This window comes from Macrobrachium rosenbergii, chromosome 6 (assembly GCF_040412425.1).
Source record: "Macrobrachium rosenbergii isolate ZJJX-2024 chromosome 6, ASM4041242v1, whole genome shotgun sequence".
In the NCBI taxonomy this organism is placed as follows: domain Eukaryota; kingdom Metazoa; phylum Arthropoda; class Malacostraca; order Decapoda; family Palaemonidae; genus Macrobrachium; species Macrobrachium rosenbergii.
Window position 1 is genome coordinate 36,965,430 of NC_089746.1, and position 14,404 is coordinate 36,979,833.

The window sequence follows — 14,404 nt, forward strand, 5'->3', positions numbered from 1 at the left end:
TCTCTCTCTCTCTCTCTCTCTCTCTCTCTCTCTCTCACACACACACACACACACACACACACACACACACACACACACACACACACACACACACACACACATCGTGTGTGCTGTCCTCACACAACTTGGTATCAATCATATCATGTTATGTAAAATAACAAAAAAGTATTGCCTGTACATAAACTACAAAGAGAGAGAGAGAGAGAGAGAGAGAGAGAGAGAGAGAGAGAGAATTTACTTTTTGGACTCAGTGTACTTACGTGTTGCTAGGGATAAGAACCATTTATGAATAATAAAAATAATGATATTGTCCTTCAACCAAAAGGCGATTGTATGTATACTGCAAGTAAGATAAGAGAGCTTGATAATAAAGAGATGATGGATAAAAATGGGTTAGGGTGAAAGACACTTATGTAGGAGGAGTAAATGCAAAATCAGAATTCAAGGATAGGTTCACAGAATCAGCTGGAAGGGCTTATAGATATAGATATATGAAGAGGAAATAAAAGCAGTAGGTTTTTGGATGGTGAAATTAGAGGTTTAATGAATAGAGAAGTGACTGTGTTGCTGTATAAAAGAATGATTCAAGTAGTCAAGAGGAAAATATGGTGAGGTATGCTTAAAATTTTGGGTGAAATCAGAAAAAGTTCTTAGGTGCAAGAAAAATTCATCGGGGAAATAAATGCAAAGATGAAGGTCAGTGGCAGAATGTATCTTAGAATGAAAGATGTGTGTGGAGAGATGTTGCCTAAAGAAAATGAAATCATGTGTTCACAGAGAGAGTATTTTTAAGTTGTTGAAAGTATAGGATAGAAGCGAGGGAGAGCTGCCTGAGGCAAGAGCGTTATGGGTTGTAAATTTGAGAAGGTTTGTGGAAATAACTGTTGATGATGTAAGGAGGGCAACTGATATGTCGAAGAACAACGAGGTGCGAGGAGTCGATGAGATTAAAAGTTAGATGATTGATTATCTGGCCAGGATATGTAAAGTGTCTATACAAGGGAAAGATTTTAGTAAAGGATTGGGTAGGAAAATAATTGTTCTCTTATAAGGGTAAAGTGGATAGAGGTGGCTGTAAGAAACGTTCTGTGTCTTTTTTTATATAAATCGAGATAAATGGCGGATGAATTGATAGGAAAACAAACCTGTGTTTACACTTTAAAGATACGTCTGAATTGATCGTCTATTATTAAGAAATTTGTGTAAAGGGCGTGAAGTTAAGGTCACCGATAATCATATAAAATTGATAGAAATGTTGTGTGGAGGGTTACAATGATGTATGTTGTAGAGGATAATTTGTTGAGGATGACCGAAATATATTATGAAGAAAGCATGTTACAATATGTAGAAAAGAGCGTGATTGCTGGTGTAGAAGTGGGTCTGAGATAAACTTATTTGAGGAATCACTGGACGGACAGGAAGCGTAGGTGCAAAGTAGTTGGATGAAAAAGGAACTACCATCTGTTGTTGATTACTGTAAGATAAAATTGTCAAGCTTATTGGCAAAGTTCAAAAGTGTTTTTAGCTGAAAGTGAGTAAGGTTAATGGGGTATATGGATACCAGGAAGGTGGAGCAGTGAATATTGATATTATTGTAGAAACAGTGGAAGTTGTCGTAAAGAATGATGGTAGAAGGAGAGGACAGGTAATTCACAGATTAGTTAAAGCAGGAAGGTAGTTGGGTGGATACAAAAGATCTGGCAGAGACTTGGAATGCCTGTGAAAGCCAAACTTAGAATGAGTGAAGGAATTCTTGATCCGACTTTCTTTGTAGGAATAAAGTATGGGTGTTTGATTGTAGTAGTGTAATTATGGATGTTCAGAGCGAATAGAAGAAAAAGGCTGAAACTGTTGAGAAGAACTATTTTATATAGTATACGTAACAAAGAATACTAGTGAAGTGAGAAGTGTGAAAATACAAAGTAAAAAGTTTAAAGATGGTGATGAAAAAATAGAATGTTTAGAGACGGTTTGGTCATGTGGAGAAAGCTCCCTTCCCCTCCCCTCCCCTTCCCGTCCTCCCCAATCCTCCCCTCCCCTCCTCTCCACCCCACTCCTTTCCCATCCCTGTCCAGAAATTTTCAACATTAAGCCACCCAACGGTATATAAGAAAGGATTTTTGGCTGAGCCTTGTTATTTTTGCTTTGAAATGGACTCAGCAGGTAATTCTAGAACAACAGCAGGCACTACTGGTGATGGTCTGGAACCGCCAATTGCATCGGCATTGGTTCAAAACCCATCAACAGCTGCTCCTGCACTTACGCCGAGATTTGGTCAGCTGTCTGTATATGACCAGAAAGTAAACGGAGCTGGTGCTGCGTGTAGACTTTTGCTGACTGTTATCAGTAGGGTTAATTTAGCTGCGCTTATGGGTATGGGTATGGTACGGTAAGAGGTATGGGTATTGTATGCATATGGGTATGGGTATGGTACTCATATGGGTATGGATATGGCCATGGTTATGAGATTGGTATGGTATGGGTATGGTACTCATATGGGTATGGATATGGCCATGGGTATGAGATTGGTATGATATGGATATGGGTATGGAATATGGGTATGGGTATGGGTATGGGTATAGGAATGGGTATGGTACAGGTATGGATATGGAATGGATGTGGGTATGGGGGTATGGTACAGGTATGGATATGGAATGGATGTGGGTATGGGTATGGTACAGATATGGGTATGGATATGATACAAATATGGGTAAGGGTATGGGTATGGATATGGGGAACTAGCAAATGCGAGCGATAGCGAGCATCTGTGATTATATATATATATATATATATATATATATATATATATATATATATATATATATATATATATATATATATATATATATATATATATATATATGTATATACAGTATAATATGAATGTATATATATGTGTGTATATACAGTATATATATTTGTGTATATATATGCTCTTATGTACGGGTGCTCACATACTCATGAAATCTTTCATAACTAAACTTTGTTTTTTAAATACTCTAGTTTAGAAAACGGCCGACAAAGGCTTGTGGGCATTTTTCCGATTTTTCCTACCTCGATATGAAAGGATAAATTTCCCTCTACTTTGCTGCAACTTTCCATAAACAAATTTCCTATCCGTGCAGTTCGAGAACAAAAATATACGTATAAAAGAAAAAAAATTCTCGTTGTTGTCATAGGCTTGGATTCACAGTTTAACACTTCTTGTTTTATAACACGCCCGCTGCAAACTTTTCCCATGGATTGGCATATTTACAAACACTTTACGACGCCATTAACTGACATTCTCGTTGGCACTCAAAGTAAATTCCTAACAAAGTATCAATAGAATCCCTGAAGTACAGCACATCACTGGCAAACGATGGCCCATTGCCCGGTTCAAAACGACCAGACGGTCATTGCTGTAAAAGATGAACAAAAATGAAATGAAAAGGGGCACAGCCTTCCCACTCCCAAAAAAGTGGCCTTCCTCCCTCTGGCCATTGCTTCTAGTAGCGCCAAAGAGAAGGAATTAAAACTCGGAGGGAGGCGAAGGCTACAAATCTGGAATTCTATCAGGCACTCTCAGCATGGCACTGTCTTTATGAGGGCCATAAGTGTCCGGAGCAGAAATCACGACACTGCCTTCACTACCAAACTGCTGCCGATGATGATGGTGCTGAGGGTGGGATTTGCGTGGCTCTTGGAATTCTAAACTATCGGGACTATCAGTTAAATTCCAGAGATTTGCATTGAGGCACAAACTTTCTCTTTTATTCTGACTTAAATTATTTTGTTATCCCTTCGGAAGTCAAACAGTTTTGAAACAGACTACCAGTTGAGTTCCTGCTGTATATTTATTAGATTCTTAAAGTTTCGACCTATATCTTTAGAAAAATAAATAAATAAATTTTTTTTTAAAAGGACATAGCTGTATAGCCTATGGAATGAAGTGAAACTATTATATTCGTGTATAAACATTAATATTCATATTCATCTGTAAATATAGGAAGGCTATTTCCCTTTAAATGTGGTGATTTCAAAGTCATAGACTCGTTCATCTGCTAGTTCCTGTAGGATGGAAACATTTTTGAATTAACTTCCACTACACCAAACTACCAAATAATTAATCAGAAGCAAAAGAACTCAATTTGCTTGTACTGCATCATTCATATCGTATGCAAGTACACTGGCATAGTGATATAGGTCCTTTCTAATACTTCTGACACTCCATCAGTCCACCTTTTCTCTTTTCCTCTCCCCTCCTATTGTAATGTTATTAATCTGTCTTTCCTAATATTCTTATTTTACCAACCCCTTCAACGCAGTCCTACGTCTTTCAGCTTGTCGAGATCTTTGTACCATAACGTTCTTAATTTAATAATTTTTACTACCTCTGGTGTTACCGTATAGTTCAGGATACCAACGGGATGTGCCAGTGGAAGTCCAAAGGCAACTGAATCATTTTGGACCTGGTTCTTCGTTATAGTCTCACTGGTTCTCTATCTCACCTTCTCAGTTATTTTCTGGTATCAGAATTTATCAATAAAAACTGAGTGCTGGAACTGCGAAAATCTACATTTTTTTCTTACGAGAAACACGAACAAATTTGAATGCCTTGCAGCTTATGGGTTGTATTGAGTATGTACTGTATCTGTTTTTTTTTTTTTTTTTTTTCGCTCTCTGTCTTAGATTTTTTCGACTTGTTGGTATAGAAATTTTTAGAAAAATAGTAAAAAGAATTTTTGAAATTCATTTTAAAACTTATTAGCTTTCAGCCTAAAAATTGTGTTAATTAGCCTTCAGTCACCCCCATCCCCTTTCTGGACGGTTGAAATTGAGATGTACAGATTAAAATCATTCACTCTAATAACTTAATCGCATTTTCATTGAAGCACGTTAAATTCAAATAGTCATTTTTTGCTTCGATGAGGAAATTTTAATTTATTTCTTGCAACACCTACCCTATAAATAACCTTTGTACTCATTCTTCTTTCATTTGTAACATAAGCAGTAAGTATCTGCATGGTTAAACACTTCTGTTTTATGATCATCCATATTGACTGTTATTATAACATTTATTGTGGCTTCTATGTAATTTAGTGTCCTGAATTGTGTTGAAATTCGCTCGCAGCTGTCTTTCTGGAAAAGCTCCCAGTAACTTCCACTCCTGCACCAGTCTGCAGCATCCTCTACAAAAATAATGTTTCACTTTCCATTTGTTTGGGTTTTTTTCGCATTTCCATTGTGGTTATATTTTTTGCTTATACCTTACGTCTGTAATGTCCACTTCACTAAAATTTTTAAGCATCGACAGAGACAGTAGAAACTTGGTCACAGACTTTTACACCAAACAGTTCACTTTGCCTTAGCCTCAAGACTTCCTTTTAAACCATACAATTCAGGGAAGGTTCTTATGCAAGAGGTCCATATTCACTGAACGATTGGATATTGCCATTTAACAAACTGCGACCCCCAAACCTTCATCTCTCTACTAAGTATCTCTATTATACTGTCTCAAGCTACAGTTGGAGTGGTTTCTCATGCATCTTCATGACAGTAAACTATTAAACTGTAGTACCCATTCATTGTGGCAAGCACAATCCTTTTATCATTGGACAGAGTTGTCAAATCTTGTAGCCCCATTCATCGTATATTAAGGAGAGCTTTGCCCTTGCGATCCCTTCCTTTACCTGCATTTTCCCATCTATTATACTATACAAACAAACAGCTTTTTATCTTGTTAACACTTCGGATTCCCAAAGTGCCTTTGCCAGTTTCAGTATTCGGTTGCACGATCTCCAGCGAAATGTATATTACCCCCTAAGGATCGTGTTTACTCATAGAACATTTCCTATTTAATATTTTTAGGCATCTTCCTCAGATCGTACAATCACTTTTCTTGGCATATTCATATTAACATCTTTCATATATGTATACTGCTGTTTACTCACTCCCTTTTAACAGCTTATTTTATGGATCTGTTTATTCTCTCCTGTCTGACTGGTATTCCCAGTTTTACGTTTTACTGCCTTCCGGCACTAAATGTATCTGATCGAATCGTGTACTTTAATCGTTTTTTCCACATTAAATACTTTCCAGAGCATCTAATTGTACTTCATCTTAACATGTTGTGTCCCAACGTGTTATTACATTTCATATTCTCTCACGTTCTGAGTTATTTACGCTTAGATCAACCCTCATTTGGTAACTGAATTTCAGTCATCGTTTATTGCAACGAATTCGTATTTCCTCATTTTACCTCTAACTTATGTGGTGCGGAGGCTTTAGTAGCAGAGGAAGGAAGTGTTTTGTATCGAAAGATGAATGATTGGGTATCATTAAGGAACAGAGTGTGAAGGGTAAGATGAATATTTGAAAAGTTGAAACATGGTGTCATTGTGATTGCTGGACTTAAAAGAGTAAGAATAAGTAAATATTCACGAGGTTAGGATCTGGGAAACAGAGGGGTCTAATAATCCCGGGTAAAATTGAATATTTTTGGAAACTCATCCTGGTGACTCAGGTTGGAGAGCCAGATTCCAGAAGTGTGAGAAATAGACACAATGAATTTTAAAGTAGACATGGCAGCATTAAAGATATCATCTATAAATCCTTGGTGTAGGAAATGAAGTAATAGTAATAGTTACCAGAATCTGCAGTGAAGAAAGAGTAAAAAAAAAATACTGGTTGTTACGTTTGTTCGGATTAATCATGGAAGAGTTAACTTACTAAGTAGCGTAAACTGAAATCTCCACGTAGATGTTTTCGGCTTGGGGTACATTGACTCCCAGAACTCGGGCCAAGATATAAAGATGTTCATGCAAAACATTATGCAACATATATTATGCAATATATATATATATATATATATATATATATATATATATATATATATATATATATATATATATATATATATATATATATATATAACACACACACACACACACACACATATATATATATATTATATATATATATATATATATAATATATATATATATATATATATATATATATATATATATATATATATATATATATATATATATATATATATATATATCAGTGCATAACTTACGCTTTTGCATGAATATGTGGATATGGTCGTGACTACTTTATGAGTTAAACTATCCATATAATTGATTTCCAACTGCCTTTCGCGGTACCTGCGAACACAATTCTCACGATCTTAATGATTTTACAGTCGCTATATTATCTGATTCTGCGACATAAAACATGAGTTTTCTCTTTCTGTCCCCTGTCCTAGGGAAGTACCTTTATCACCACTATACACAAGGACTTCTTTATTGCAGATACTCGTATAGATCTATCAACAGTACCGTTTCCCTCTTTAGAACATCCTTTGTATCTACGCCCTTATCTTTAATCTTTCATCTCACAAATATTCAAATTCTCATATGATACGCACACTTTTCCTTCTTTATTTTCCAACGCCATTAAAGTGACTTTTCAGCTGGTCATAAATTATGACTCACCGAGAGCTGGGAGTCAATGCACCCCAAGCCGAAAACATCTACGAGGAGATTTCAGTTTACGCTACTTAGTAGGTTAACTCTTCCATGACTAATCCGAGCAAACGTAACAACCAGTATTTTTTCTTTACCCTTTCTTCACTGCAGATTCTGGTATTTCTAGATGATATCTTTATTGCTGCCAATCTACACACACACACACACGCATATATATATATATATATATATATATATATATATATATACGCATATATATATATATATATATATATATATATATATATATATATATATATATATATATATATATATATATATATATCAATACATAACTTGCGCGTTTGCATGAATATGGGATATGATTATGACTGCTATATGACTTAAACTATTCATATAACTGATTTCCATATGCCTTTCGCGGTACCTAGCCTATATCTGCCAAGTGACCATAAAGGACTTTTGTTGTTAAATGGATGAAGGGTAAACGGCTAATATAACTAAAGCAGACGAATTTGTTATGCTTGTAATTAGTCACAGTCGAAAACTCTCATTGCCTTTGGAAAAAACTGGTGAAATTCAGAAAATAATGATTGCATTAAAAAGTAGATACAGACTGTATTACAATGTGACGAGAAATTTTATGGTTCCTTAAACCCGTTTGCCATAGTGAATGCAAGTTATTTTTGTCTTAATCATTAATTTACGGTACATCGATTTTGAAGTACTAAGGCATGCTTTTGGGGAATTTCATTGTCTGTAATTTCAAGTTACTTCCTGTGTACATCAGGTATAGAATAATTCAGTGATATGTGTTTCTGTAAGATGCTCTCGCTCCAGCATCTGAACTGCACCGATTTTGTAAGAGTGGGTTTTACACCTGAGCCCAAGTCCCACCCTGCACGGTCTATTATACGAATTTTACTTAATAGTATTTGGATTATTTGCTAGTTCGTTTAATGCACAGTACAGTATGTATCATCCTCGAATTTGAAATAATGGTTAATTAGTAAACCGGAATGTCATTATTAACTCTTACGTATTGTACCATTATTCTTGTAAGGTATGGCAGTGTTGATGTTACCAATTGCAATCCAGATCTTTTATGAAATTAATCAAGCTTTTAAGTTCATTTGAGATTACCCTACATTGTGACCGTACTGTTTTCTATAATGTTGTTAAGCTTAAATATTACATTTTCTTTGTGCAAGGTGGAGACCTAGACAAACTATTTTCTTTTTTTAGTGTCGACGACTGTTGTTAGGTATTGGCATCGTAGTTATTTATTATATATAATAATGAAATACCAGTTTTGTGCCACAGCGTTTTATACGTTTTTTCTACGGCATTTTCTTCATGATTATTTAACATGAAGTCGTAAATACAAAATATAGCAAAATGAAAATTTAGGTCATAAAGAGGTTGGTAAAAATGCGGGCCACATATAACATGCGTACCGTATACAATATGAAGCCCAGCAGCACCAGTTAGTGTCACGTTTTTAGAGGAAGCAATAGTTGGTTAGGCAAAACACTAATCCCTGCATAGGGTTGTAGATGTCGCGAATTTTTCCCCACGACTGGGAGGGTTCGAAGTCCCGGATGGTATGGAGCTAGGATGATCAGGCCTGAAGGGCACTATCATCATCATCCAGGTGCCATATCCCCAAGGACGTCGGCAATCATGGCTCGCCACTCCTCTCTATTTCCGGCTCTCTGCAGCAACTGAGCTGCAGACATTCTTCTTCCAGTCATTCTCACCAATCCATCCATATATTTTTGTCTAGGTCTTCCTCTCGGCCGACTTCCATTGATTTTACCAGTGAGAGAGAGATGTTCTAGTTCTTGTCTTCTCACTATGTGACCCACAAACCGCATTTGTCTACCTCTCACTGAAGCCAAAAGTTCTCTCTCAATGCCTACTCTCTCTAATACCCGCTCATTAGTTTTCCTTTCTGTCCATGATATTTTCAGCATCCTTCTCCAAAACCACGTTCCTGCAGCCTGCAACCTCTCCTCGTCTGCCTTCCTCAAGGTCCAAGTTTCACAGCCATACAACAATACAGACCAAACAAAACATTTCACAAATCTCCTCCTAAGCTTCATCGATATTTTTGAGTTGGTGACTAATTTCTTTATCTTACCAAATGCATCATTTGCCATGGATATTCTCCTCCTGAACTCTTTTTCGCATTTTCCATCACTTGTGACAGTGCATCCTAAAGAATTAAAACTATCGGTTTGTTTAACTCTTTCAGCATTAATTCTTATATCTGTTCTTGGGGGGATTTCATCTTTGGAGATAACCATAACTTCTGTTCTCTTAATATTTATTGACAGACCTCTTTCTCTGCTTGACTGGCGTAAAGTACTGACTAAAGCTTGAAGTTTATCATGAGAGTCTGCAACAAGTGCTGTATCATCAGCATATCTGATATTATTAATATTGACTCCTCCAACCTTAATTCCTTCCATATCTCTGAGATCTCTCATTATCATTTCACTATATAAATTGAAGAGATCAGGTGATAACACACAACCCTGTCTTACACCTCTCTTGATGTGCCGAGTCTCTGATTCGTCATTTTCTACTTTCACTGATGCCTCTTGATTCCAATATAAATTCTTTATCAATCTTAGATCATTCCCATCGATATTTATCTGTTCCAATATCCTTATAAGGTCTACATGTCTAACCTGATCAAAAGCCTTTTCATAGTCAACAAAACAAACATATAGATCTTTTTCACTTCTATTGTTCTCTCCATCAACATTCTCAAAATAAAATTGCATTTCTTGTCCCTTTATCTCTCATAAAACCACACTGTTCATTGCCAATCTCTGGGAGTATCTTATTTCTTATTCTATTCAAAACAATCCTTAATATTATTTTTGTGATCTGACTCATGATACTGATAGTCCGGTGTTTATTGCACTCAAGTGTTCCTGGTATTTTTGGCATTGTGATAAATGTTGATTTGTACATCTGTGTTGCAGGCTCTCCATCTTTATATATTCCTTCCACTATTTCCATTAATATATCAACATCTCTGCTGCTATTCCATCATCACCTGTTGCTTTATCGCTTTTCATTTGTTTTAAAGATGCCTCTATCTCTGATCTGATTATACTTGGTCCCTCTCCGTTGTCATTGAAGTCTAGATGTTCTGTTCTATCATCATCAAACAATTCTCCAATATATTCCGTCCATCTTTCCATTATTTCTTTTGACCATTACTATGGTTCCATCCGCTTTTTTGATACCAGTGCTGATGCTTCTCTTCTTTTTAAAAGTAATTTCTTTCACCTTATCATACTCTCTCCGTTCATCCCTTTTATCCAAATCTTCTACCTCCTCACAAATCTCATCCATCCATTTCTCCTTTGCCCTTTGTGCATTTCCTCTTAATAGTTCTATCCAGAGCTCTATATCTATCTTCATTTTTACCCTTCTGTTGCCTTCTTTCATCCATCATTATCAAGATATCTTCTGTCATCCATTCTCTCCGAGCTCTCCTTTCTGTTGTTGGTATTATTTCATTACTTTCTCTTATTGCATTTTCCATATTTTGCCACTTTTGCTGAGGATGTTGGAGCACTGGGCCTTCCTCCTTGCTGGTCATATCTATTTCTTACAATTATATTATATTGGTTCTTCATTTCCTCTGTTTTCAATAATTTCAGTTGCCTCTTTGATTTAGGTGTACTCTTCCTCTGATTTTTCAACTTCACCATCACTGTTCCTACAACTGGTACATGGTCACTATTACAATCGGCTCCTGGGTAGGTTTTCACTTGCTTGACAAAGTTCCTAAATCTTTTATTGATGGTTAGAAAGTCTATTTGGTTTCTAACTCTGTCACCAGGGCTTTTCCATGTCCAGAGATGTCTTGGGTGGTGCTTAAACCAAGTGTTTGATATAATGTTCTCTCTCTAAGCACCAGTCTACAAATCTGTTTCCTCTCTCATTTCTTCTACCTAATCCAAAAGGCCCAACAATATCCGCTGTTCTTCCTTGTCCCACCTTCGCATTGAGGTCACCAATAACCATAATTACTTCATGCTCTTTGCACTGCTCTCTTGCCTGATTTAACTTTAGATAAAATTGATCAACATCCTCTTCATCATGTTCAGATGTAGGTGCACTATCAGCAAACATCAAAACAAAAAAGGTCCATCAAGATCAGGCAGGGTTTTACAATTTTATTTTAAAAAATAGACTAATTAAATTTAACATACTGTTACGTATGGGGGCTTGGCTGGTGAGTTTATTACTTGATTAACGTAATTAATGAGGCCCTGAGTGCCAAGGACACACGTAACCTGTCAATTGAAGCTACAAATTAACCTCAAAGACAGATGATTATTAATTGAATAAGGTCGCCAGTCGAGAGGAAAACTCGACGCAAAGAATAAGTAGTTAGCTAAGAAATTACTGGAACAATCGCCCAAAATCGGACGCAGTTAGTTTACCCTTCGCTTCAGTAATGTTTTTAACAAGACGGAATAACATAAGGTGTGTTCACCGAGAGATCTAATCGCTAATTTCCCTCTCTCTGTGACGTCACAGGAGCACATCGACTGGGCGATGCACTTGTCACTCCGTCTTGGTTTTGACAGTCATTAGTTGCATTGTTGCAGTTCACGATTATGGGTGTGTGTTCCATATTTGGGTGCACTAATAGTTCCAGACAGAAAGGGATTTGTTTTCACAGGTTCTCTAAAGACCTCGAGGTGTCCAAAGTATGGATTAATGCATGTAAAAGAAGTGGTAGCATTAATGTTAAGGATGCCAGGATTTGTTCTGTCCATTTCCGGACAGAAGATTACGAAAGAAATCTTCAACATGAACTGCTACCACAACTTTACCAGAGAAGTTATCACAGGTTAAAGAAAACCGCAGTTCCCTTTTTAAATTTACCTCTTAAGGTCGTAAAGTCGGGTATTGTTTAACAATTTGTTTACAATCTCATTAGTGCAATTTTTAGTGGCATCTTTGGTTGATAAGTAGCCTGGACTAAATTCTTGAAATGAAGTACAAAATTAGAATGCGCCTAGCCTATGCAATGAATGAAGAAATGATCGGATTAAGGCTATCCAATTTTTTTTTCTTTTATACTTTCTTTTTATGAATGTAAAGTTGTTGGAACAGGTGATTAGGCCCATGCGTAGTGACCTACTTCTGAGTAGTCTTCCTGTGTAGACAATAATTAGGCCTAGATCTTTTATTTCTTAAGAACCCCACCAAGGGATATCGTGGGGTCAGAGAGTTGAATCTGGTAATAAAAGCATACTGTAGACCTATTGATGAGTCACGCAGTGTATGGAGAATTAAGTGGCTTTCATTAGCCTAATCATCCAACAGCTTTTCTTATCTATGAATAGGCCCAAAATCAGTATGTATATATGTATATATATATATATATGTATATATATATATATATATATATATATATATATATATATATATATATATATATATATATAAATGGGTGCCTGCACATAGGGGTAAGGGGGATTTCTTGTCTCAACTGGAATCTTGATTGTATGTATTTGCGTGTGTGTGTGTGTGTGTGTTTTCTTGCATACTCTTTCAATTACAGTAAATAAAAGGTATTTTGATTACACTGTATATCATTTTAATGTGCTAAGTTACCCTCAAGATATGCTGGATTACAGTCGAACAGCATAGGCTATATAGAACTCAATTGATGTTCCAGAGGAAGTAATGAAGTTCTTTATTAGGTGCAGAGTGCATTTTAGGGTGAAGATATTAAATGCTGAAAGGAAGTCAGAATTTCTTAAAAAAAGGTGTAAAGAAAATGAAAAAAATTCTTCAGTAATTTTTTGTAACTAAAAGAACACTACGCTAATTCAATAAAAGTCTGGAAAGGTTTTTTTTTTTTATATTCATTCACCCTCGTTACTTTCGTTATTTGCATTCCAACAAGATTATATTCTGTATGGTAAAGTCTTAGATATCCTGATATAGCTGTGTTTTAAGTGATAGAGAGAGAGAGAGAGAGAGAGGAGAAAAGAGAAAATATTTTCCTGTATAGAAATTGTGAACACCAGCATAGCAGCAACAAATTGCTGTCGAAACTTAATCATTAAGCGCACTGCCCAGTCGACCCGCACTTGTGACGTCATAGTGCGGGAACCGAGCGATTTACGATCTCGCCTTATGTTATTCCGTCCAAGGTCTAAAGGTATTCTTTAGACTCTGATTCCGTCTTGGTTTTTAACACAACGGTTTATATCATGCACAGTTAGCACTGGTAAGAGGCTGTTCCTCTTCCGAACAATGGGATCGAGACACAGGACTGCCTAAATGCTGTAAATTACTTATTTAACCTTCCCTAGGTCCTAGTTACTTTCAGGGAATAGTTGAGTGTCGCTATGCAATATAAATTATTCTTAATCTAGACTTCATAAAGGTAACTTGGATACTTGCTTTACCTAGATGGTGGTGAAGGGGGAAACAAAGGCACTGGAAATATAGAAAGAGATGCTAGCAAATCGGCAGAACTTGCGCATACAACGGACGATCGGAAGTCTTGATATTAGCAGTCTTCCCAATTCACTAATAGCAAAGAAACAATCAGAGGGTGAGTACTGTGAGACGGTAGTACTACAGTAGATGCGTGTTGCTCGCTCGCACGCTACTTTCTCTCTGCTCATCTCAGGTCAAGCAAGGGTGGCTGGCCGGCATCCGTACACCCTCATGGCCTCGGGGTCTGAAATTTTGTCAAAACATTCGCCGAACATAGAACAGGGAAAAGGGGCTTAAGACCACCTTCGATAGAGGTTACTTGTGGAAACTTTCCCTATGGGTGTAGGACCCTAATGCTACCTAGTCCTGCTACGGGCGTTAAATTTTGAATTGCCTAGCGCAACCCTGCTCAGACAAACACGTCTCCCGTCTCTGTC

At 36.6% G+C, this 14,404-nt stretch overlaps 1 long non-coding RNA gene across 1 annotated transcript in view; it reads right to left on the reverse strand.

Annotated features, from left to right (window-relative positions):
- Positions 1-14,140, reverse strand: part of LOC136839767 (uncharacterized) — a 130,421-nt gene extending 116,281 nt beyond the window's left edge. Inside the window, exon 1 of the long non-coding RNA XR_010853452.1 lies at positions 13,934-14,140. This is a non-coding gene — a long non-coding RNA (uncharacterized lncRNA). The remainder of the gene's footprint in view (positions 1-13,933) is intronic.
- Positions 14,141-14,404: the final 264 nt, after the last annotated feature.